Genomic DNA, 27,055 nt, shown 5'->3' on the forward strand with positions numbered 1-27,055 from the left:
ATCTTTAGTCTGGGGGCCCTAATAAGGCCCCAGGCTCTCATGGCACCCTACAATCACAATGCAGGAAGGGGGAGCAACAGTAGGCCAGGGAACCCCTGCATCTTCGGCCAGCTGGTTAAATCACTGCTGACCAAAGAGTCTAAGGCTATATTCAGATCTGCGTTGGGAACCTGCATTCTGAGGTTTCCTTGCACAAAATGCCGGAAGACAAAATCCTGTGTGAAGGACATTCTTATTCAGTAAAGTGCTGGACAGCTATGGGGGACCAAACAGACACCATTAAAGTCAATAGGGTCCATTTGGTGTCATTCGGTTCTATTATAAGACGAATCTGTTCGGCCACGGGATTCCCCTTCTCTACTCCTATAATAAAACATGAGAACATAGCTCTAGCAATTAAAGTAGCCTTGAGTGCAGCCGGTTGTAAATTCTATGAAATGATTGCCAGCTACTGGGTGTGGATCTACGCTTTACCTAAATTTTACAGCTTTAAAAACTTAATTTGTCTGATCCTTTTGGCCAGTCACTTTCCACTACGTTTTGTGTTCTGAAATTGTATTCTAATAAATATGTTTTCTCTTCTATCTAAAGAGCTTGATTATTTTATCATAATGGTGATGAAAACCCTGATGTTACCATTTTAATGCAGTCTATCAGTTAAGAAACAGAAGCCCTGGTTTCTAGTTTATCGGACTTGTATGTTCTTACACGTCTACTCTGTCAAATGTTTATGCATTTTTGAAAACTACAATACAAATGAATGATGGGCCACCTATTGGAATAGTAGCTTCCCTGTGAGTCATTATCTGTCCCTTTAACAAGCTTTGCAATATGCCATTAGACAATAACAATACTCCCCAAATACTAGAAAAAAAGAAGACATAACACACACAGGGAAAAATCAAAAACAAAAAACAAACACCTAGAACGAGTTGTAGTCTTGCAGCAAAATTCTGAATGTAGTTCCATCTCTGGCAGGATTAGAGCTGTGGTATGATTAGATGAATGGTCTTGCTATTTGAGGCCCTAAAAAAGTGGTACTACCACTGACCTATATAAAAAAAAAAAAGCTCTCAGAGGCCACTTGTGTGCAGTGGACCTCTTTTTCACCTTTTGGACCCCTAGACCCCTCTACAATGCAATCAAAGATTTTCCCCAGTTTGGGAGGGGACGAGAAGCTGGATGCTCGTATCGACAAATTGCCCGCCACCTGGGCCGTTCTTACCAGACTGTTAAGAGGTGTTGGGTGAATAGAACAGATTTTCAATCATAAAAAAGGTCCAGAGTACAGTTGTTTTAGTGGCAAATCCACAGCAGTTCCACCACATATGGACCCAGCCTATGGTGCCTCCTGAAGAACATTGTATTCTCCCCTAGTAGCTTTCCACCACGATGCATGAGATATTTCTGTAATGAAGCATGGAATAGAACCTGTCTATTTAATTTTCGCTCAGACTCTATAAATCAGGGGGAAAAACAAAAAAACCCTTTGTACGCCTCTGTATAAAACTGACGGCACACTGTAGGTCCATAATTTTCTAATCCACAGGTCTCCATGACAATCCTGCAACTGATAGAAATCAGAAAACTAAATGTCATCAAAATCTGGGAGTTTTACAACACAGATGAGAGGAGAGTCATTTCAATGTATATAAAAGGGCGTCTTTTATACTTTCTCGCAATAGGTTTAATAGAAAACTAAAAACACATTAAAGGGATAGGTCATCAATAGTTGGTAGTCAAGAGCCCGCCAGTTGAGATCCCCATCGATCACCTGTTCACCTGGCCCGCTCTCCATGCAGATAGCTCCGTCCATACTGCACCATTTGCTTGGTAATGCAGGCACTGACCCCATTGAATTCTAGATCCCAAAACCACACATTAAAAATATATAGATTATCTGCTGAAAATCAATTCTACAATTCTGTTTTTCATTGTGGGGACTTAGAAATCAAAAAGCATGTTCCCAGTAATTAAATCAGCCGAATCACTGGGAGCAAAAATAGCAAATAGCTTAGCAACAAATTGGAAACCTCTTTAGAGACAAACAGTTCAAAAGCACTTTGTAAACCGTACGACACAATATGCAGAGCAGGCTCAGGCATCATACTAAAGACTGTCAGGGCAAGTTAGATCTTCATAGACCAGAGTCACTGGATACGACACGGGTGTTGTACGTAGCAGCATTGTTTTCTTTTTTTTGAAGGATGGGTGGAGAAAAATTGCAATGTATGCCAGAAATAAAATCAGGCATGTTTAAGATTAGTGATGAGCGAGCATACTCGCTAAGGGCAATTGCTCGAGCGAGCACTGCCCTTAGCGAGTACCTGCCTGCTCGAGAGAAAAGGTTCGGCTGCCGACGGCGGGCAGGGAGCTGCAGGGGAGAGCGGGTAGCAACGGAGGGGACATCTCTCCCCCTCCCCCCCCCCCCCCCCCTGCTGCCGCAACTCACCTGTCACCCGCGCCGGCAGCCAAACCTTTTCTCTCGAGCGGGCAGGTACTCGCTAAGGGCAAAGATGTAAAAGAGTAGAGAGGTTTTGCAATATGCAAATATGCGTGACTAATGTTGAACCTGTTCAATATGCAGATATGAAGCTGGGCTAGCCCGTTTGTGCCCTTTAGAAAACAGACCAACAAAATACAATCAGCTTGATGGTCTGGGAGTTTTCTTCAGAAGCTACAATCAGGACTTTAAAAGTTCTGAAAAATAAAGTTGTTGGTGCGTGGAGCCTATCACAGCACCGCATTAACACAGATGCAATCAAAATTATTCCAGCCCTATTGCAAATTAGCTTTACTTGCCAAATTTACAAACTTTCAAATTGGGAGGAGTCAAGCTTCTCCTTAGGGAGAAGCCCTAGTAGGTGTGGAGACGACTTATAAGGCCATGCATGCTCTGCTGGGAAATGTATGCAAATTGGAAGATGGAACCATTTAAGCTTCGCAGAGGACCATGCATGGCCTTATGAGTCTTCTTACACCTACTAGGTTGAGAAACTTTACCCGTGACTTTGAATTGTCTCCCCAAAAAAATGCAATAAAAAAAGAAATCAAAAGAATAACAATTCTGACAATGCTTTTTAAAACAATTTTTAAGACGTTCACCATATGAGGTAAATAAAATATTTTTGTCTGTTATCGTTACAAATGTGGTAATTACCATTAGGTGTTGCTTTAAAAATAAAAAAAATTATACATATAATATTTTATCCATTTAAAATGTTTGTTTTTTTTTTTTTTTTAATTGGGGGGGGGGGGGGGAAGCATACTTTTTTGAAAACAGGATTTTTTCCCCCTTTGAATTAAACTTTATTGAATGCATAGAATAGTACACTGGATTACTTATGTAGTGCATTCTACTAAGCCTGGCAGCAGCCTATTACACTCTGCAGGAGGCGGGGCCTAATATTCTGTGTTACAGGGCAGACACTGAGGCATTTCTTTGTCAGGCTTCCAGCTGCTGTGGGAACCCATTGGTACTTTAAAATCGCGTTGCGAGGTGCCGATGAGTAACAGAAGGAGCTCCCTCCCATTGTCATCTGCTTGCATGCTGCAGTTGCCATTAATTGTGCCAGGATCTGAGGTTTCTCAGCTGCTGGCGGTTAGTAGTCAGCCAAACCACTGCCTTAAAAAGGTTTATGTGCAGGTTTAATGAGCTCAGTAAAAAGGAGTATTGCAGTCTCCAACAGATTAATTACAGAAGTAAAATTACAAGACTAGACCCCATTATATAATTATAGTGTATGCACGTTTAATGAATTACAATATGTAGTATAATAGGGCAGAATATGACTATGGGCTCCTTTGCACGAGCGTGTGGTAACAGCGTATTATGCGTCATTACATACTTCCTGTGTGTCTTTTGCTGGTGGCACTGCAGCGAATTATGCTTGGGTGAAGCCGCCATAACTGGTCTCTTTATTCTCACAGATCTGGATTTTCCTTACTCCTAACATCTGTGTTGACTCTGATTTCTGCTAAAATCCAGCAGAAAATAGGCGTTTTCGCAGATGAAATAGCACTGTCTATAGTGCAGAGTGCAGAACAAAAGATAAAACCTATTAAAGTCAATGGGTTGGGTCCAGCATGGTTTGGATCTATAGTACCAGTTTTGCCGTTGTCTGACTCGTAGGATCGAGCCAAACAAACAACAGAATTAGCGCAAGTATGAATGAGCACTTGTTGTCCTTCCACACACACGGGATAGTCGTTTGCCTGACAATGGGCCGTGTAAAGCAGTCTTTCCCAACCTTTTTGGGCTCATGAAAACCCTGCAGAACCCTCATATTTGTCAGATCTCTACCCCCCACCCCCCAAAGAAGAAAAAACACACCAAACAATCACTGTAGCTATAGGCACAAATTCCAATATAGTAAAAAGGGGTCATTTGTATATCGAGGTTATGGTTCAAAAGTTTTAACAAAACGCAACCCCAAATCTCAAAATTCTTATTACCTCTTCTGTAAATGTAGAATCTGTACATATTGCTCCTGGGTTATTACTCAAAGGCTTCATTTTGAATCACTTTTTGACGTGCCACATATGGATCAACCACTATTAGTTTGTTCCAATATTGCAGTTCAAATCTTGAAATTAACTGAATTGCAAAAATCAGCTGTTCTCCTCCTACACTTGTAGTGAGTAGCTGTACACTAGAAGCTGGAGGACTGACTATCTTGCAAAATCCGCTGTCAGACTGTCGCATCCAGACTATACAGCCAGAAATGGGGGAAGCCTGAAGTTGTCCAAGAAGGCGTTTTATTAAAGCCTGCACTGCTGTGTGCTTGTAATGACAATCGCAGGCCAATAGGATGTGACTCCTGTCAGTGACGCAAGTCGGGTCTGTCCAGGTCTCTCTGCCACTGCTGCTGTCCATAGTTCTGTTGTTCTTCCTCAGTCACCCATCATATGGAGAATCAAACCACAGAGGTCCCCAGATAGGTGTTAACTGAGCCTAACCAGAAAACAAACCTCTTCAAGCAGGTTTATAAAGTTAAAAAACTTGCAGTTATTTGGGGGGGGGGGGGGGGGGGGCTACCCATTTTTCTCTCTCTTCAAAAAAAAAAAAAAAAAAAAAAAAAGACACCAAAGTGTGTTCTACAGGGACAATTTTAGAAAAAGCGTGGGAAAAGTTAAAAGTAGGACCAGAAATTCTGAAATGTTGCACTATCACAGCCACATTCACCCAACTCAGTAAATAAGTGTGTGATCAGCTTTATGAGGGTTCATTTATACGAGCGAGTGCAATATCATTCTGAGAAAGTCTGACCAATATCACACTTGCAAATATGTGATTTCCTATGTAAGTGTCATGTATCCTGCGGGGAAAATGCATTGTTGTTTCAATAGGAAAACTGAAAAAAATAATTTTTAAATTGCGCATGTAGACAGAATCGTTGCAAATAATGGGTTCTATTGTTGTGCGAGATGTGTGTCCTGCAACTCAAAAAGCTTGCATGATAAAACCCCCAAGAAGCCATTTTCTTACTTATCTTTAGGCCTCATGCATACAGCATGGAGGCTGAATGGCAGTTCACAGCGTCCCGTACAACTAGGTAGAACCAAATCTGTAGGAATTCTGTACAATGCTCCAAGGAGGCGCCGTCCAAGGATATTCTCCAACAGAAGTATGGCCTTTAACGCAAAAAAGCTCCATACATACGGTACCCAAACAGAGAAAACAACTTTCATCTGCCAAATTGTGTAGAACACGCAAGCCGCAGCGGTCTACAGGCACACTCCCCCTGCAGACCTTTTACCACAACACCAGTAGATTCTTCCCATCTAGGAATATTTTCCCTACAGGATGTGACAGAGGGGAATACTTCTTTGGCATTTAATTTTGATGGCAGTTTTTCTAGCCTGAAGCATGGCTCCTGTATTTTGTACCACACACACACCGCTGTGCACATGCCCTTTGTTCTAAAATCACTTCCTCTCCCTCCTGGCAGCCGGTGTGTCACCACCCTGTAGAGGCGTCCCCCTCTTCACAACAAGTGAAGGATGTCTCCTGCAAACATTATGGCACACAAGTACCTGGCAGTATCATTTCTCATTCAGACATGGTATTGGTGATCAGCAAAGTGCTTTATGAGCACGCTACTGACCTTTAAGGAAATGCAGTATAAAGCTGCTTTTAGATGCAATGTCGTCGTTAAAAGAAAAGTTTAAACAATCGAAACTAACAATAACCGCTCAGTATAAACGCAGCCAATGACTGGACGAGGAACAATCATTCACTTTGCTGGTCATGCGTTAAGGGGTCTAGTTTTTAAAATGGGGTCTTTTGTGGGAGTTCTCCATCGGTTTGGCCACTCAAGGGTTCTACAAGTGGGCTATGGGGCCTCAAAACACATTCATGCCAAATGTCTGTTCTGAAAACCACCGGCTGCTCATTTCGGTTTGGGCCCCGTTGTGCATACGGACATAACATTAGGGCCACAATGGATAACTGCTATACCAGTGTGCTTAAGATGCCGCACTATCCGCGGTATAAAAAAAAAACGGCCTAACACGCTGGCACTTTTTAGCAAGATTTTATGAAATCAGGAGGCACACAGAGGAACAGCAGAAGACCCATACACCTCTATGAGAGACCCATTCTACCTCTGTCATAATATGGTCTGTGTGCCTGAATCCTTAATGTACATTACTAAATTATGTATTTTTCTTGATACAAGTTTTTTTCCTACTGAGATTTTATCTCCTTGAAGACTTGACCTTCAACCCCTTGACAAGATTAAACGCACCTTTACACAGACCAAGTATCGCCCGAATCATTGCTGGAAACAGTGAATCTGGGTGATAATCATCCCATGTACACGCAGGCGCTGACAGGGCACTGAGCGACAAATCACTCACTTGTCCGAGTCACTTGGCATGTAGCAGAACTAAAAAACAAGCAGCTGTCAGCCCTTGGAAACAGGCAGCCACCAACTATGAACAACTGACTATTTACTGTGAATGGAAATGGGTGGGCTGGGAGGATCTTTGTAAAGGCCCTTTTACGGGGCAGTGAAAGAATGATCAGCGATAAATCACTAATCTGATCTTTCATGCAGACCATAAAATCATTGGTCTGCCGCTGCATCTGCCTGTGTAAACAGGCCATTATTTCATCTATCAAGGATGGCCCATTAACTATGAATGGAGGCAGGTGGGCCAAAACTATTTTCTGCCGCTCCACCTCCATTCACCGAGCGATGATCACTCCTGTGTAGAAGTGATCATGGCTGGGACAGCTGTCTGGCGCTTTACAATTTGACAGTCCTGTGTAGTTGGACGGTAGCCCATGGGACAGCTGTTGGGTGCGTTTGCGCCCGACATTTGTTACCCTGTAAAAGGTACCTTATTAAGGAGAAGGGGCATCTTCCCTTCATTATATTAGTTGTACAAATATGATAAAAAGGACAGTTATACCGTAGGTTACTATGGCGTGAGGATACAATATTTGCAACCTACCGTAGTATTTCTCAGGGTCATACAGATTCAACATACAACCAAATCCAGCCAATCAGCATGTGCATTTCACTGGTAATATACCTATATTACTGCCGTGCATGCATGGGCTGTCTAGTAGCACCTCTCTACAGTACAATGTGGTACTTCATGTCCTATACTGTCCTTTTCTGGTGCCAAGAGGAGTTGCTCCATTGGACACCAGAGGAGGGCGACTACTTGTTTGTTTCCTTCCTGCAAAAAAAGGAAGTTGGAACAATACCTCTACAGCGCCACCTATTGGATGGCAGCATTCCTTCAGATGAATGCTTGACCCTTTATACAGGTCTGTAGAGCCACGACTGGGAATAGTTACCTTCCTGGTCAACCGTCTGCTCTGTACAGACCCCGAGGAGGCTCTTTTCCTCTACATAGATAGTAATTTACAGCTTCCAGCAGCAGTTTATGACTTTTCTATGTAAGGATTTGCTTTAACTGTATTAGTTATCTTCATTTTATTACTATTGGAAAACATTTTGGGAATTTGGAACCAATTACTATTTTTCACTAGAGTAAGGTTGCGACATGAAAATACTTTGAATAAAATGGTCATGTCCTGAACTTAATTTTTGTATGTTGAGGGATGAACACACTAGCATGCGGGTGCAAACATGTTCAGAAACAGCTTTTTACACCTCACATTTTCCTCTAAAAACAAAACAAAAAAAAGACAGAATGATAGCGCTCCGATGGGTTAGGGAAAATAATTGAGAAATAAGGAATCTCTTAAACCAACGTATGGGACTCACCCAGACATAATGGGACCCTCGTTCGGGTGTCCCGAAACGTCAAAAATCCTGGAAGGCAGAGAGTAATCTAGGTTGTGTTCAATTGATGAAATTCAATGGGAGATCCAATGGTGATCGTCGAACCGAAATCCCCCTCCCTGTCCTCCGGGGCTGATAATGTAATACCTTCCTCCACGTCTTCCGGGGATGCATATAATTGAAGATGTAATATCTTCCTCCAAGTCCTCCGAGGCTGCATACAGTCGGGGATGTAGTACCTTCCTCCAAGTCATCCAGGGCGGCATATAGCCGAAGATGTAATACCTTCCTCCAAGTCCTCCGGGGCTAATAATGTAATACCTTCCTTCACGTCCTCCGGGGCTGCATATAGAGGATGTAATACCTTCCTCCAAGTCGTTCGGGGCTGCATATAGCTGAGGATGTAGTAACTTCCTCCCTGTCCTCCGGGGCTGATAATGTAATACCTTCCTCCACGTCTTCCGAAGATGCATATAGCTGAGGATGTAATATCTTCCTCCAAGTCCTCCGAGGCTGCATACAGCCGAGGATGTAGTACCTTCCTCCAAGTCATCCGGGGCTGCATATAGCTGAGGATGTAGTACCTTCCTTCAAGTCCTCCAAGGCTGCATATAGCTGAGAATGTTATACCTTCCTCCAAGTCCTCCGGGGCTGCATATAGCTGAGAATGTTATACCTTCCTCCAAGTCCTCCGGGGCTGCATATAGCGAAGGAAGGTATTACATCCTCAAAGTCCTCAGAGGCTGCACATAGCTGAGGATTTAATACCTTCCTCCAAGTCCTCCAGGGCTGAGAATGTAATACCTTCCTCCAAGTCCTCCGGGGCTGCATATAGCTGAGAATGTAATACCTTCCTCTAAGTCATATAGCTGAGGATGTAAGCAGCTGTAAGAGCGTGACCCTGGTGTAACCTACAATGCTCTGCCTTTACAGGCAGCAAGAGGAAGACATACGATATCCGGACTGGTGCTATAAGTCATTGATGGCTTCATAGAACGCTCCAGCATAATGTACAAACACATATAGAAAGACTGCAGCGTAGAGGCCAGTGAGAGGAAATCAAATCATAGGAGAGATCAACGGAACAACAAGCAACAGCCATTAGCCAGGCACAGACACAATCATTAACAGTTCTTTATTTGCCGCAGAAGATATCTGCCTTGCTAGGAAGACAAATAATTAAATCTGACATTTGTGCCTGGCACCAGTAATAAGTGATTATTCACATTCATCAATCTGGTTTATGACGCAGGATGATCTTTGCTCCATGGAGAATCGTAGCCTCTGGGTGATAAGGCTTGTGGCATTTGTACAAGGAGCCCCGAAGTCATAAACACAGCTCTCTTCTGCTGGTTTTGCTACATTTCTTACAACGGCAGCCAGATGTTACATTGTGTATGAACAGGATTATATGGGTTTTTATTGCAGTAGTGGTTTGGCTTCCAGCCACGTCTGTACTGGTATGTGTGGCATGTATTAAACGGGATTCTCTTCATACAGATATACAAGGTGAACTCCAAAGCTGGAGATCCTTATCTGCAGATCGTTGGCAGGTCCGGCTTAAGGTGGGTTTACACGGAAAAAATAAAAATCGTTGGATCGTTCAAATGATAAGCGTTCGGTGTAAAGAAAGCCAATGATCGAGGACTGAACAAGAATTCATTCACGTACCGAATCAAAAGCATGAAAATCATCGTTGGTCATTCACTAATCGTTACTTTTAAATGCCAATTATTCAGTCGTTATGTAAGGAATGTGAAGAACTGAACGATTTGCCTGTATAAACTCTGCTGCTAATCTTATCTGTAGGACCTCCACAGACACCAGATTGTCAGCAGATCTCAGGGTGTTCACATGCAGCGGATGCGCCACATATTTCCCAACACAGATTTGTGTGCGGTGGAAATACGCAGAATTTTGCAGTAGCAGCAAAGGAGATGACGTGTACAGAAATCTCATCCACAAGCCGTGTAAAAAGTACACAGGAGGGTCACCATTACTGCGGAGGCCTCCGTGGGGAGCGTCACCATTACTGCGGAGGCCTCCGCGGGGAGCGACACCATTACTGCGGAGGCCTCCGCGGGGAGGGACACCATTACTGCGGAGGCCTCCGCGGGGAGGGACACCATTACTGCGGAGGCCTCCGCGGGGAGGGACACCATTACTGCGGAGGCCTCCGCGGGGAGGGACACCATTACTGCGGAGGCCTCCGCGGGGAGGGACACCATTACTGCGGAGGCCTCCGCGGGGAGGGACACCATTACTGCGGAGGCCTCCGCGGGGAGGGACACCATTACTGCGGAGGCCTCCGCGGGGAGGGACACCATTACTGCGGAGGCCTCCGCGGGGAGGGACACCATTACTGCGGAGGCCTCCGCGGGGAGGGACACCATTACTGCGGAGGCCTCCGCGGGGAGGGACACCATTACTGCGGAGGCCTCCGCGGGGAGGGACACCATTACTGCGGAGGCCTCCGCGGGGAGGGACACCATTACTGCGGAGGCCTCCGCGGGGAGGGACACCATTACTGCGGAGGCCTCCGCGGGGAGGGACACCATTACTGCGGAGGCCTCCGCGGGGAGGGACACCATTACTGCGGAGGCCTCCGCGGGGAGGGACACCATTACTGCGGAGGCCTCCGCGGGGAGGGACACCATTACTGCGGAGGCCTCCGCGGGGAGGGACACCATTACTGCGGAGGCCTCCGCGGGGAGGGACACCATTACTGCGGAGGCCTCCGCGGGGAGGGACACCATTACTGCGGAGGCCTCCGCGGGGAGGGACACCATTACTGCGGAGGCCTCCGCGGGGAGGGACACCATTACTGCGGAGGCCTCCGCGGGGAGGGACACCATTACTGCGGAGGCCTCCGCGGGGAGGGACACCATTACTGCGGAGGCCTCCGCGGGGAGGGACACCATTACTGCGGAGGCCTCCGCGGGGAGGGACACCATTACTGCGGAGGCCTCCGCGGGGAGGGACACCATTACTGCGGAGGCCTCCGCGGGGAGGGACACCATTACTGCGGAGGCCTCCGCGGGGAGGGACACCATTACTGCGGAGGCCTCCGCGGGGAGGGACACCATTACTGCGGAGGCCTCCGCGGGGAGGGACACCATTACTGCGGAGGCCTCCGCGGGGAGGGACACCATTACTGCGGAGGCCTCCGCGGGGAGGGACACCATTACTGCGGAGGCCTCCGCGGGGAGGGACACCATTACTGCGGAGGCCTCCGCGGGGAGGGACACCATTACTGCGGAGGCCTCCGCGGGGAGGGACACCATTACTGCGGAGGCCTCCGCGGGGAGGGACACCATTACTGCGGAGGCCTCCGCGGGGAGGGACACCATTACTGCGGAGGCCTCAGCGGGGAGGGACACCATTACTGCGGAGGCTTCCGCGGGGAGGGACACCATTACTGCGGAGGCCTCCGTGGGGGTCACTGAGCTGTCAGTCCTCTGCGGTAAGTCTATCTGACAGATAGGCTCATTGTGGCATGCCGCAATTTAGATCCCACGAGCAGAGAATCGCTATGATTCTCTGCTCGTGGACGCCGCGGCTGCACTTTCCATAGCAACACTATGGAAAGCGTTCACTGTGCTACCCGCGGCCGTACTATCGCCGTGGGTAACGCAATGAACAATCGCCCATGGACAGGCAGCCTTACAATTACAGTCAGCCCTTTGAAGGCAACCATCAGGCTGATGTGGCCCTCCGTTAAAATGAGTTTAGTATATTTGTAAACACACATAAAAACTATACACGGACTAGCTAGAACACTCTCACGTCTGTGAATGCAGGAGTTTCCAGACAGTGCGTCCTCAGTGTCCGGCATTCGGCTGACTTACGTACTGCCCATTAATAAATAATAGTGTCCTTTTGGCCATAAAATTCTGTGAGGAATGCATGATTTACATTTTTTATCACGTCTGCATCCGTTGAAGCTGCAAAAATAAGAACAGGCTGCTTTCGTATTTCTGGAAGATGTGATCCACAGTTATTTGAACATAAGCCAAGTCATCCAGAACACCATACCCCAGGAGTAATATTACACAGTTTAATAGTCAGCTCATTTACACGACACACTGATATTAAAGAGGAAGTCCATTAATGTCCATGAATCATGAACTCCACCACCTTATATGGTAGAGGATCACAGCACAGATCACAGTGGTTTCCCTGATGCCCATTAACCCCTTGGCGCAGCACCTTTTTTTTTAAAAGTGGGGAGGAAAAAGCAAAAATAAATGGGGGGGGGGGGGGGGTTAAAACTTATCCATCAATGTAGCTGTATGAGGGCGAATTCTTATTTTTCAAATGGTACTATATAAACGTACCATTGAATTTTGTGCAAGTTTTTCAGTTCATTATAAGTGGAGTAAAATGGGAAACAGCGCCACTCCGCCATCTTTGAGGGGGGGGGGGGGGGGTGTCTTGTTTCTACAAGATTTTTTATTTTCCCCAAAAAGATTTTATTTTTTAAAAGTAGTACAGCTCTCTTCATTCATTCCCTGACGCTGAAGGACGTAAATGTACGTCCTAGAGTGGGAAACGGTTAAAACGGATTTTTACATTTTAGGTTTTTGTAGTCCCCATAGGGGACAAGAACTCACGATCGTTTGATAGCTCCTGCAATATGATGTAATACCATAGTAGTACATTGCATGTCAAATCGCGATGTAATCTATCAAGCCATGCCACAGGCATGCTGGATAGGTAATCTGCAATGGCAGCCCTGGGGGCTTTCAGACCCCCAGATGCCATAGTAACCAAACAGCACCCTGCAATCTCATCAGGAGGAGGCTGTTCAGGACCTTCGAGCGGGGCATTTAAATGCCACTATCAGAATTGACTGCGGCATTTTAAGGGATAACATCTGTGATCAACAGCTAATCAAAACGTTTTGTGGGCAAGTGTCAGCTGTAAGAAACAGCCAGCGCCCACTTTGTATGGAGCGGGATCCCCGCCATACAAAGCCCAAGCCTCCATGACAAATGGAAATCATTGAGCATTAAGGGGTTAAAAGATAGTAGGGAACAGTAAGAAGATAAATCATAGGCTTCAAAAAGCATCAACCCAAATGTTTTGTGGCCTCCAAATTTGACTACAGACAGTCTTTTTGCAACTGTGATTGGTTTTACATGCAAGCAGGACTGGACCCTTATTTTAAGATGATCACACACACCATACATGCCTTTATCTCAGGGTGTGCAAGAGTACTGAGGAAAAAAAAGTCCAAGAGAGTAAAGGCCCATTTAGACACTTTGATTATCGCTCAAGCGACTTTTGAGCAATAATCGTTGTGTCATTTGCAGCCCAAAATGATCGCTCAAGATGAGCGATCACCTTGCGAGCCAGTGGAGGATGCAGAAGACAAGCGGGGTGTCCCCGCTTGTCTTCTGCATCCAGCTGTTCCCTGTTCCGAGTGCCCGGCTGTTATACAGCCAAGTGCTCGGAGCGGAGGATGCAGAAGACAAGCGGGGTGTCCCCGCTAGTCTTTGCTTCCAGATGTTTTCTGCACAGTACGCCCAGCTGTTATACAGCCGAGCGCTCCGAGCAGGGTATGGAGAACAGAGCTGGACCACTCTGTTCTTCATACCCAGCTGTCATCAGGGAGCGGGATACAGCTGAAACAATAGTATCCGCTGTGAATCCCTGATCAGGCTCATCGTTGTCTTAACGAAAACTGCATGATCTCAGTGCAGTTACACACAACGATTATCGCTTTGGAGCAAATTGTGAGTGATAATCATTGTGTCTAAATGGGCCTTAAGGCTTAGCCATACACATTAGATTGGCTGACCCTGTCGATTTCGGCTGGTTCAGCAGCTCATCCGAGAACGCTGGCCTCCTCACTCTCGCCCAGCAGCAGAGGTCGGAGCAGATAAAGATAAACAATTTGGATTTTAACCGCCTGAGCCTTCTGTTCTCAGGAGATAAGGTACTACCAGAAGTGTCCAGCAGTGGTCTTTCCCCCTCACAACATACAAAACACATCGCTGCCAAAACAAGGCTGGTGTTCTAAACACACAACTTCTTGTTCCTCACCACGGATGGGCTACAAAAGCAGACAATCAGTTTGCGTGCCATTGCTGTCCAAGAAAGAAAGGAAGGAAGGAGAGTCTTTAGTGGGCAAATGAGTGCAAAAATTGGATCACTGATCAGTAGAGATATCACCTGGTTAGGGAAAAACCGATTTCTGCTACACCGTGCCGACGGGAGATCAGAATTTAGCACAAGCGGCATGAATGGATGAACCCTTCCTCAGCTGTTCAGAGTATCAGTACCTCCATCTAATTTTGGGGAACTGCTTGAAGCTTTCTGTCCGCATGGACCAATGTCCCTGCAAGATGATTAATACCTAGTGGAAACTATAGAACAAGGAATTTCTGCTGTTCTGAAGGCCAAAAGGAGCTTCAATGTGCTTCTAGATTGGCATTTCTGATAAATTAGTCATTCAGTGCATATAAAGCATTAAAAATATATATAGTGTATCGAATTGCTCACCATCTTAGAAGTAGTTATTTTTCATTCTCATTATATTCTCTCGTACAGCATGTTTCTATTCACGCCATCAGGGCTTGCTGTGGGTGAAGTTACCAATGTGAAGGACTACAGTTCGGATAATTCCTCACACATTGCACTACTTCCATTATCTAAAGGTCGCTCCATTACAAAGCGGAAGATAGTGCTGTAATTACCACCTGTCCGCACTGCTATTCTGCTGCTCCCCGACTCCTCTAGAGGGGGGAACAACCACCTGTCAATGGACTTCATCCAGGTAGGAGATAAGCCCCCGGCGGCGTGACTGCGTGCGAGACAAACAGACGCAGCTCAATACAGACGGCACATTAGTAAGTGATATATTTTACTGCATGCAAGCCATTTACGCATCATTTCTAAGAAGAATAGCTACAGTGTATAAGTGCTATGTGGGCTGAATCAATCAAATCAAACATTTTCTTCCATTTTTATGTACTTCACTTATTTTTCCTCTGCAGCTCAGACAAAAATGTAAAATATGTGCCAAGTAGGTGGCCACTTTATACTGCTGTTCACAGCAGAAGCCATCACTTAGCGCCTGGTGGACGCTGTGTTATATGTCCTGCTAGGTGTAGCGGGATGGGGGGGGGGGGGGGTTCAGGAGACAGAAAACAGGAGATCTAAGCAATCTCAACAACAAAAGGAGGGTCGAGAGAGAAAGTGGTCTTCTCATCCAGAGCTGTGCCAATTATGGCCACCCGCAGAGAGGTTTCTGCCCATGCCATGCAAATGGTACCCACAGTTGATCGTACGTGCTCCTATAGGCAACCTGCGTAACTATAAAGAAGTCTCTAATCTCAGGTCCAGCACCTTCTTGCAGCTCATTTCTTTCATGGCCAGCAGAACAATTACTCAATGTCCTGAGAGCTCTTCCATATCGGGAACAGAAGGATACTTTCTACTGCGAAGGGTCTCACAGTGTTCCAGCAGAATGCTAATGTTCTGCAGCAGGCTGTCACAATGACTTATGGAGCACATGAACGATGTGAATCGGTATTTTAAATAAGAGTACAAACAAGATTATTACATATTTCAGCAGCCTTTGAGGCATGTACAGGCACATAAACCGCAGAAAATCACACATCGAAGAGGGGACCTGTCATCGGGGTTGGCGAGGCCAGCTACCGCCCCGCTGAGCATCACGGCTGGTCTTTTATTCCTACGCCCCACCTGTAACTCCTGCTACTCTGAATCTGTCAAGTCATCGGTCTGCTCTGTTAATGATCAATGGATTACCAGAGATCTGATTGAGAGCGAGTGGTAGAGAACCACAGATTCAAAGTGCCAGGGGCCACCAAGTCTAATGCTGCGTCTAGACGCAACTATTTTTGTTCAAAACAATTGTTAAAACTAGTGAAAATGAATGATAATTGTTTGGTTTGAACGTGAGCCAACAACCAAATGCTGAACGAGAATTGTGCACTTTTCATTCATCGTTTAGTTTCAACAGGACTAAAAATAATTGGCGGCTCATTCACTTCTTTTAAACCCTCCCCACTTAGCGTTTCACATAGGAATGTGGGTCAGAAACGCCATCTTTTCTCCTTAGGGAGAGGACCTAGACGGTGAGTGAGGAGACTCAAAAGGCCATTCATGATCCTCTGGGTAACATGCAAATAAGATAGATGGAATAATACCTCCACAGTGCCACCCATTGGAAGGCAGCATTCCTTCAAGCCAAAGTTAGACTCTTTATACAAGCCTTGTAACAATGACCGGGGAATTAAAAGCAAAGCCAGACTCCATGTACAGACAGCTGTTTCAGGGTATTTATTCTTCATCAGTGTGAGGTGGGAGTCTGGCTTTGCTAGTGAGAGACCTGGGTCACAGCATAAGGGTGTCACACTGGTGTCAAAATCGTGCGAATTTGTGCGTTGTAATAGTAAGATAATCGTGGCACGTTCCAAAGGCCCATCCACACGGAATGCAGAGGAGCTTCTACGACAGAGAACAGAGTCAGGGCTCCTTCACACAGGCGTGTGGTGGCAGCATATTACACGGGCGAGTAATACACTGCACAAATCTGCCCTAGTCTCCCATGTTGCTGCTTGCACGTACTGTGCAAAATACACCTACAAGAAAATCACATCATGTTCCATCTTGGAATATATTACTTACGCATACACGCCAAGATGCTGCGTGCCGCTAATCGCCATGTACCAAGTATGCAATGCCACTACGTACTTGCTTTGTGTCGCCTCGCCCGTGTGTGCCCAAGCCATTCTAGTGCTCCATGTGGCAGTGTAATGGTTACACAAGCGCTCTCTGGCCACCTTATGAGGGAGGAGGAATGTGTGCGAGCTCAATGTGGCTCCAAGTCACACTGCCAGATCCCTCACAATGACAACTATTGTCTGGGAAACAAACATCAAATTGTCAGATCTAATGAAGCCAGACTGGTATTATCACTCATTCTTCTGCTGCAGCAAAACCTGCCGTGTCCTTCAGAGACGTTCCTGAGCATGTCAGGTCCCACGCTGTATCAGAGTGATCCCACTACGTTGTTATGGAGGCAGGCATACTGAAAATAATATGGCTCCTTTTTGTGCAGAGTCGTAGTATAGTTGCCATAAAGGTGAATAAGGTTTCTACTGTACCTCTGTATGTCTCCACCATCATATGGAGGCAGACTCTTGGGCCGATCGCACACGAATGTATCTGCATTGCATATAACAAACACATAGTACACTGTAAATGGAGTCAATGAAAGAAACCAGTGCATGGTAGCATCCATAAAATATGCTGTACATGCGCAGGCATACCGGAGGAAAAACGCAACAATATGCAGTTCTGTATGTCGGTAAAACGCTACAATTTTTACGCAGCGTATTACCATAAGGTCTTGTGAGCTTGGCCTTGCAAAAAACAAAAATTGGAGTATATTCCATTGAAATTCATTATGTACAGATGTATTCTCCCCTAGAAGCAGGTGTAGCGTGGACGGCGCTGCGGTCATGTGGCTCTATGTCACGGCCTCCAAGCACAAGGCTAAAAGCTTATTCAGATATTGTGCTCAAGACGCATTTTACAGCAATACTGTGTCAAAATACTGTTTGTTTTTTCTAAATTGCAGAAAAACCACAACATCTTGACCACAATCATTCACAGACCCCAAACCTGCTTCTACGGGAACCATCAACGGGTAACAGAACGCAGCAACGACCAATAACCACGGGACGACCGGTCCTTAAAGTTTTTATTCCAGCTGTATTTTACTCTATTGAAGTCCAACTGGGGAAAGAAAAAAAAAAAAAACTTGGCATAAACTCTTAACCCTTTCCAATCCACTGTCTGACATCTGTAGACATCATGATTTAAGGCTGTACAGCTCCGATGTTGGAAGACGTCCGGCGGGGTTCTCTTACTGTATATTGCCAGCCTATCTGCTGTTGGAGCCTATCTAACGTGTCACCTCATGCAGTACTGGCTTTAGCCAGCATATAGCGCTGTTGTATAACAGCAGAAAAAGGGTAAGCCCCCTAGGAAAACCAGGATACAAATGAGATTGGAAAGGGTTAAAGACAAGTACTGGTTCTGTCATGCTGCGGTGTGAAATAGCTGCAGCGCTGCCATGAGCTGCACTGATGAATGCAGTTTTTTTTTACTTGTTTTTATTAGATCAATTTAAAAAGTGCCTTTTTTTTTTTTTTTTTTTAACTTTTCTGTATGATCGCAAACCCACACTATGGTCAAGTTAAAATAAAAGTTGCTCAATGTCAAAGATTGTCCGTAAAACCGGGAAGAATAGGAGTTGAATAAAACGTTCCCCAAGATCAGTCGTGTCTTTGTGAAGTCTACTCTCTGCTAAACAGGACAAGGTGCCATGTTTGACCATGTTCTCACTACGGATAGAAGCAGCAATAAAGTGATTTTTTTTTATGATCTCATTTACTTGAATTGTATGTTTTTCTATATCTTTTTTTTCAATGGAAAAGTATTGAAAAACCAGAATACAGGCACCAACGATAAAAGCCTAATTTATGATACTTCTATAAACGTGACAACAATCCGGCTAGTTGGTAATCTAACAATATATTCACATCAGTGCGGTCCTCATATCAGACCAAAATCTGCGACATACTCAGTAATGATTAATACACCATTCCGAAGGCGCCGAGTACATATGGCTACCATCAGCTGATCACGGTCCATATAGAGCATGTGACCATTTGCTTCATTGGACTTGAAAATAGAGGAACTTCTGCAAGGACTGGTGGAGTTAACCCCTTGCTCCGAAGCTTTCTTGCCTCATATGCATTTAACAGCTGGTTGTGCAAGGGCGGCTTCACATGGGTGTATGTTTTTCTGTACACCTCATCGCAACATATTTGCACTATGAATGAGGTTATTTTTTGCACATGTATCGCTACACTTTACTGTGCTTTTTGCGCTTAAAGGGCCTTTTTTTTCCACGCACGGGAAAACCACCCTCTGATTTAAATGGCTATTTAGCATAATGAGTTCCAGATGTGTTTTTTTTCCCGCAGCACACGCAAATACACCTGTGTGAAGCCGCCCCCAGACATACAAGCCATGGATTGAGGCCAAATGCAACGTGACCTAGCTTAGGGCTTTTCTTTGATCAAGTCTACAGCATTGGGGTCTTGCAGGCCAACATCTCCGTTCCTGTACCCATAAGTCAGCATTCACTACCAGCCACAGGTCATTTCCTACTAACTGAAAGCTCATTAAGCACTCATCTATAAGAACTCCAAATGACTATCCAGTCTTCAACACTGCAGACCGCTACAGATACAACTAGAACAGATTTGACCCCAAACGGAATAACACAGTAATACATGAGGCAAGGAGGGCAACACTATTATCCAACCTGCAGCCTGCAGCGCTGTACATTGGAAGTTACAGACGGATGAAGGAGCAGCAAGCTGGATCTGCGGATATAGAAGCAGCTGGATTAATGGAGGGTTTTCCTGTCGCTCTGGTAACATCATAAAATGGTCCAATGTTGTTAGAGGGGTAATGCCACATGGCATAAGTAGGCTTCCAAACCCCATATTTTCAGGCATCCCAATATGCACATCTGGCTACTGATAGACAGCGGTACCGTATTAGCAGCACTGGACAAAAGGGTCACATACTACACCTGTATCAGGTAGGAATGGGCTCTACGTCACAACACAGAACTGGCTTGCGTCCATCATCATTCTTTGTGCTGCGCTGGCCTATTTTTCAACTCATTTAGCGTTTACTTATTTAATAATCTTCTTGTAAATCTGCAAAATGAACATGTGGAGCTGAAAATCTTCTTGTCAAAACTCCCTTGAGATTACAATGGGAGGAAATGAAGCTATGAAGCTGTCATTTACCTTCACGCACAGCTATTCTCATCATCCACATGACTCCAGCCAAAATGAAATTCTGATAAAGACTGGAATCACACAGGCACTTCGTGCAGCACTTTTTGAGTCAAATTCGGGAACAGATCCAAAAAGAAAAAAAGAAAGAAAAGACTGACATTTACTTGTGCAGTGGGTTCAAAAGGAAAATTGCCGCAAAGTGCATATCTGAGGTACTGGTGCATCTTGTCCCCACCAGAGTTATGGATGGAGACATGGGGCTGGCTGGCCGAAGCTACAGGGAACGGCCAGAGTTTAGGATTGGCTTGCGAATACACACCTTCAACTAGCTGTCAAGAGCAGCCTGGTGGAGACCTGCAAAGGCAGCACAAAGGTAATTTACTCGCTGCGTTGTCATGGCAACAGGATGCCACATACAGGCGTTCTGCTTTGCCATTCAGCAGCTCCGTGCGTGAATGGGCAGCCAGTGGCTATCAGCAGGAGATAATTGATGGCAGGAAGGTGGCAGTAGAGCAGCGCTTGGAGAAGCTCATTGCCTACAAGACAGTACAAACTTCCGCTGAAGAAGATACCCGTTAGGATTAGGGGTTAGGCATAGCGGATAAGGGCAGCGCCTAGGCGCACTGCTAACTCAGCCACAGCGGGAAGCCACCTCCTGTCATACCAGCAGGTGTGAATTGGTCGGGACAAATGATACAGTACAGCGGGGACCACAGGAACGGTGCCGGAGAGCGGAGGTAAAGTGGTCGGGACAAAGTAGTTAGTTGAGCGGGGCCAGGAGGACCAGAGTTGTCGGAGGTTACGCCGCAGCTCACCACTAGCAGAGCGTGGGCCACAAAAACGGCTTCTGAAGCGCCGCATCTCACCTCGGTGCAGATGTTTCTCCGCCAGCCAATCAGGAGCTGTGGGTGTTCCCTCTAGCTCCGGCCGGCCATTCCATGTCTCTACCCATAGCTCTGGTGGAGACCAGATGCACCAGTACCCATATCTGATTGTAGCCTTTGGCTGGTTTCACACGGGTGAGTGCGATATCATGCTCGTCAGTGTGCGGTGTACTTACATCCGAGGTGTTTTTCAGGCAAAAATGCCTTGCATCTCCTCTGTGAAATTGTGATCCTCTTGCGCGTGTTTCACACACAGAGGATCAGAAGGGTTTCCATTGATGCATTTATGGTCCCATTGAAAACGCTGGGCAATGTGTCTTGAGGAACGGGAAAAAAAAAAAAAAAAAAAAAAAAAAGACGTTTTACCTCATCGCTGTGAGTTAAACATCACTCGTGTGTATGATCCCATTCAAAAGAAGTGTTCATATTTGCGCAAGTTTTGTGCATTGTGAGATTCACACTCGTGAAAGTAGACTTAGGGCCTATTCACACAGGCAATATGTCCACACGAGTTCCATCCGATCGTGATATGGACGAAACGCACATGGAAAAAGAACCCATCCATTTGAATGAGTGCATGCACACTATCGATTTTTCATTCGGACCGATGGTCCAAGCTTGAAGTGTTGCTGCCAGTTCTATTCTTGTGCGAGTCTCACACAAAAGTAGGACATGGGATGTGAAAAATCCACTGTGGATTTTGCTACAATTGTATATGAAATCTGCAAGTGTTACATGTGGATTGTGCAGCAATTTGATGCAGATTTGACACAAAGCATTGCACAATCCACAAAAAATTGACTTACTGCAGATTTTATGTAGGTTAACTTGCAGAAATGGTTTAGAGATCTATAATGCTAACGTACCAGCATCATCCCAGCTGAGTCACATCCAAACCCCTTGAACCCCCTCATGTGACCACAGTCTGCCCTCCAGTTCAGAGCCTACTCCCCTGTATAGACACTGGCGTTCCTGTCAACTATTTGGATTCCTGCCAGCAGCAGGCACTTCCATCATCCTCCTAGGCCCTCTATACAGAAGGCAGCGAAACACACCATTTCTGCCCTATCTAGAAGGTGGCCTTACACAGTGTAACGATGACCAGGGGAATACTTGTGAAAATGCAGGGTATAAAATAAAAATCTTGGTATTTGTATAGCGCCAACTTATACTACAGCACTTTCAGGTAATATTTTATTCATTGCCCCCCCACCAAGCTGGGTACTCATTTTACCGACCTCTGAAGGATTTTTCTCTGCCGACAAGAGGAAATCAACTGTAATTTGCTGCTTGCAGAGGAGAATCGCAGCATGTACTATTCATTGGGGAAAATCGCGCGGACAGCTTCCACTGCAGTCGTGTTTCGCAGGCGTAATCAGACCCGCCCATGGGCAAGACGCCTTAATGTCCTTTTAGAGAACGATTGTCGCTGGAAAAAATAAAATAAAAATCACGCAAAGCCATCTTTTGAGCGAAAATTGTTGTGTCGAACTGCACTGACATCGTGCAATTTTTGGGCCCACTTGTCTCCTGCATCCCCCGCTTGGAGTGCAAATTGATCGCTCAACATTTGAGCAATCACCTTGCAAAAAGCACACAACAATTATCGCTCAAAAGATTTTTTTGAGCGATAATCGCTGTGTCTAAACCAGCCTTTACATTTTATCTTACAACCTGATTATACTTCAATCAGACTGTTCACACTTCCTTACCTTGTGGTCTGACCCCAATGCCACATTAGGATAAATGGATTCTAAATTTCTAATCCAGTGGGGGGGGGGGGGGGGGGAAGTAAATCAATCACATATGGTTGTGTGAATGAGCCCTTATCCAAGGTACTATTAAAACTGGCTGCAATTCTTGCAGTGAAAACATGTACAAGCTGCTTTTGTCACATTTTTGTGGCTGGTGCTGAAAGTGGTAATTTAAAGGGAGCAGATTCTACTCAGAATGACTAATCTAAGAACTATTCTACTTAAATATCAGTTAAATAAATAAATTTAAAAAAGTCAATTACCCTATTATACAATTCCAATTTAAAAGAAAAAACTCCAGACAAAAACTGATACAGTGCGAGGCTGTATTCACACAGACAAGTGCAGTTTGGGTCAGTGAGGGACTGAGCGATTTCACTGGGAGAGCATGTACATGTTACAGGAGTTTTTGGTAACTTATGTCAGCGTTATCCGTTTTCCACCAAGGCTAATGTGAACAAGCCCTCAGCAAGCAGAACAAAGGGTTACATCTCTCAAGTAAGAGAAACAGAATACCCAACATAATGAAAACAACGATCTGGTACAGTGTTAGCCAGTAGAGCAAAATGTGATTGTTCTCAGCAAGAGAAACGCCGTAATCTTGTAGATATGATACCTTTTAATGGCTAACAAAAATACATGATGTAATAATAGCGAGCTTGCGAACCTCTCGGGTTCTTCTTCAGGCTTATGGATTGGATCTGAAGAGGCATGCATATTTATACACACTTATAACATACATACTTATGACAAGGCACAGATATGGATGTGATTGGTTCGCACTTAAAAGGAATTCTGCAACAGCAAACAAACTTTTTTTGTCTAGGCACTGATAGCGGAGTGAAAGTTTTATGGTCCCTAAATTACTGTTGGAGGGGGGGGGGGGGGAGGTCATCAGGCTTGAATTGCTACAAGAGATACACAAACATTTTGAGCTAAACACTGATAAGGGAGTGAAAGTTTATGGTCCCTGAATTACTGTTGATGGGGGTCTTATCTGTGCAATCAAGTCTCACACTTCCCATTCATGCATAAATCCTGGGGAATAATTTAACCCAGTATTCAGCATGTCAAAGGTTGTTATCAATTTATATTCCCAAATTCTTCTGTGGTTTTGTGACTTGAAACCACCCTTCAATATCAAAACCCTCATATCTCCTATGTCATGTCCATGGTTAGAGAAGTGCTCGGCCACAGGTAATTCCCTTTTTCTGTGTTCAATCGTGTGGCGATGAGATCTCATCCTGGCTTTCAGTTTCTGTCCTGTTTCTCCAACATAAAGACCCCCAACAGGACATTTACTGCACAGGATCAGGTACACAACATTGGACGAGGAACATGTAAATGTCCCTGGGATCTTATAGTCCTGCTGTGTTGGGGATCCGTATCCTGTCCGCAGTCAGTACATGTGAGTAGGTCTTACTGACTGCGGACAGGATACGGATCCCCAACACACAGCAGGACTATAAGATCCCAGGGACATTTACATGTTCCTCGTCCAATGTTGTGTACCTGATCCTGTGCAGTAAATGTCCTGTTGGGGGTCTTTATGTTGGAGAAACAGGACAGAAACTGAAAGCCAGGATGAGATCTCATCGCCACACGATTGAACACAGAAAAAGGGAATTACCTGTGGCCGAGCACTTCTCTAACCATGGACATGACATAGGAGATATGAGGGTTTTTATATTGAAGGGTGGTTTTAAGTCACAAAACCACAGAAGAATTTGGGAATATAAATTGATAACAACCTTTGACATGCTGAATACTGGGTTAAATTATTCCCCAGGATTTATGCGTGAATGGGAAGTGTGAGACTTGATTGCACAGATAAGACCCCCATCAACAGTAATTCAGGGACCATAAACTTTCACTCCCTTATCAGTGTTTAGCTCAAAAGGTTTGCGTATCTCTTGAAGCAATTCAAGCCCGATGACCCCCCCCCCCCCCTCCAACAGTAATTTAGGGACCATAAAACTTTCACTCCGCTATCAGTGCCTAGACAAAAAAAGTTTGTTTGCTGTTGCAGAATTCCTTTTAAGTGCGAACCAATCACATCCATATCTGTGCCTTGTCATAAGTATGTATGTTATAAGTGTGTATAAATATCCATGCCTCTTCAGATCCAATCCATAAGCCTGAAGAAGAACCCTGCGTTGGTTCGGAAGCTCGCTATTATTACATCATGTATTTTTGTTAGCCATTAAAAGGTATCATATCTACAAGATTACGTCGTTTCTCTTGCTGAGAACAATCACAATACCCAACATGTCACGCTTCATGAATGTGTGAGCACCAACCAGCATGCTGCCATGCAGATTCCTGTTGATTAGTGGGAAACGCTTAGACTGCATGCATACGGATGAGTCGCATGCAGAATCCGGCCCTAGCAGCAGCGGCGTCCGCGCGTACCCGCTTTCTCTTCTCTGTAGTGCGGACGGTTTTTACAGCATTAGGCTGCCTGTCAACAGGTGTTGCGGTATCCCGCTGCAGATCTCCGCCGCCCAGGAGCAGGAGCCAGCACGCGGATCTCCGCAGTGAGCCTACCTGACAGATAGGCTCACCGCGGTAATTTGCAGCATGCTGCGATTTGCTAGCCACGAGCAGAGAATCACTGTGTCTGCGCTCATGGATGGGGGGGGGGGGGGGGGCTGCACTTTCCACAGCAACGCTATGGAAAGCGTGCGCTGCGTTCCCCGCGGTCAGATTATCACTCCGGGGAACACAATGCAGAAACGCCCGTGGACAGGCAGCCTTAATCACGCAGCATAAATGACAATTCATTTTTTTCTGCGGGTTGCTATGAGAACGATACCAACATTCTTTTTCTTTTTTTTTTTTTTTAGGTTTTTCCACTTTTCCACAATAAAACCTCTTTTTCGGAGTTTTTTTTTTCTATTTCGCTGCATTCAAAGTCCTGTAACTTTTATTTTTCCCATGGACAGAGCTCTGTGAGGGTTTATTTTTTTGCAAAAGGAGCGGTAGTTTTTATTGGTACCAATTTTTATTTTTTTTTTAAAGGTACATACAGCTTTTTTGACCACTCTTATGGTGCATTCAGACGACCGTATATCAGCCGGGCATTCACGCTGGCCGATACACGGCATCTCTCTCTGCAGGGGGAGGAGGCTGAAAGAGCCGGGAGCAGTGCTCTGAGCTTCCGCCCCCTCTCTGTCTCCTCTCCACCCCCTGCACTATTTTCAATTAGGAGAGGCGGGACAGGGAGGGGCTAATTCCCGAAACTTAGCCCGCCCCGTCCCGCCTCCTCTCATTGCAAATAGTGCAGAGGGGGCAGAGAGGGGGCGGGAGCTCAGAGCACTGCTCCCGGCTCTTCCAGCCTCCTCCCCCTGCAGAGAGAGACGCCGTATATCGGCCGGTGTGAATACCTGGCCGAGATACAGTCGTCTAAATGCACCCTTAGGGTGACTACCCACTACAGTTCTTTTTCACTCAGAAATTGGCAGCGCTTTTCTTTTCTCCAGGGGTCAATGGGACTTGTTAATGTTAAAATTGCATCGCGCAAAATCACAATTTTGTGGTAAATTGCAATTTTGCCGCGATGCGTTTTTAACATTACAAAGCCCCATAGACACCTGGAAAAAAAAAAAAAGCAAATTCGCAACGCTAGTGGGTAGTCACCCTTATTGCGTTTTTTGTGAGGCAAAATGAAGAGAAAAAAAAAAAAAGCATTTTGCATCAGTTTAAGATTTTTTTTTTACGCTTTTTGCCGTGCAGAATAAAAAAGTGTGTTCAATTTATTGTATGCGTCGTACTCGTTACGGATACATCGATACCAAATATGTGGGATTTTGCCTACAGCTTGGCTGTAAGTCGCACTAACCCCAGGATTAGTGCAATATAAACTCGGGCCTCGGAGGCAGTTTTGGGTAGAGCTAGCAGAAAGTACAAGCTGCAAACATGGAGATATTGGAGGTAAACAACAAAAAAAGAAATTGATTATGGGAAAAGGCAATTATTTTACCCATAGGATTAGGCTGCTCTCACACAGGCATTTTCTTCCCCAGCGTTCTAGCAGGCGTTTGAAGCACCCGCTAAAAATCACTGTACTAAGGCTCTATTGATTTCAATTGGGCTTCTCAGACGAGAATTGTTAGCTTTCCAAACGCTATTTTAGTGCATTTCAGCAATCTTTAACGCACCTCATCACCCATTACAATGATGGGGGGGGCGGGGGGGGGGGTGTTAAAAACGCTGCTGCACGTGTTAAAATAAATGCTGTAAAATGCTGCATTTTTACAAATACCTGGGAGAGACTGCACAATGTCAGTGTA

General features: G+C 45.4%; 1 protein-coding gene across 2 annotated transcripts in view; it reads right to left on the minus strand.

The window, feature by feature from the left end:
- TMCC3 (transmembrane and coiled-coil domain family 3) overlaps window positions 1–27,055 on the minus strand; it is a 71,554-nt gene that overhangs the window by 37,862 nt on the left and 6,637 nt on the right. The window contains exon 1 of one of the 2 annotated variants that reach the window (XM_066591532.1): window positions 16,926–17,031. The exons of the other annotated variant lie outside the window; for it this stretch is intronic. The gene's annotated coding sequence lies outside the window, so the exon portion shown is untranslated. Of the gene's footprint in view, window positions 1–16,925; window positions 17,032–27,055 lie in introns of those variants that run through there. 2 annotated transcript variants of the gene reach the window in all.

Source organism: Eleutherodactylus coqui, chromosome 2 (assembly GCF_035609145.1).
Source record: "Eleutherodactylus coqui strain aEleCoq1 chromosome 2, aEleCoq1.hap1, whole genome shotgun sequence".
NCBI classification, from domain to species: domain Eukaryota; kingdom Metazoa; phylum Chordata; class Amphibia; order Anura; family Eleutherodactylidae; genus Eleutherodactylus; species Eleutherodactylus coqui.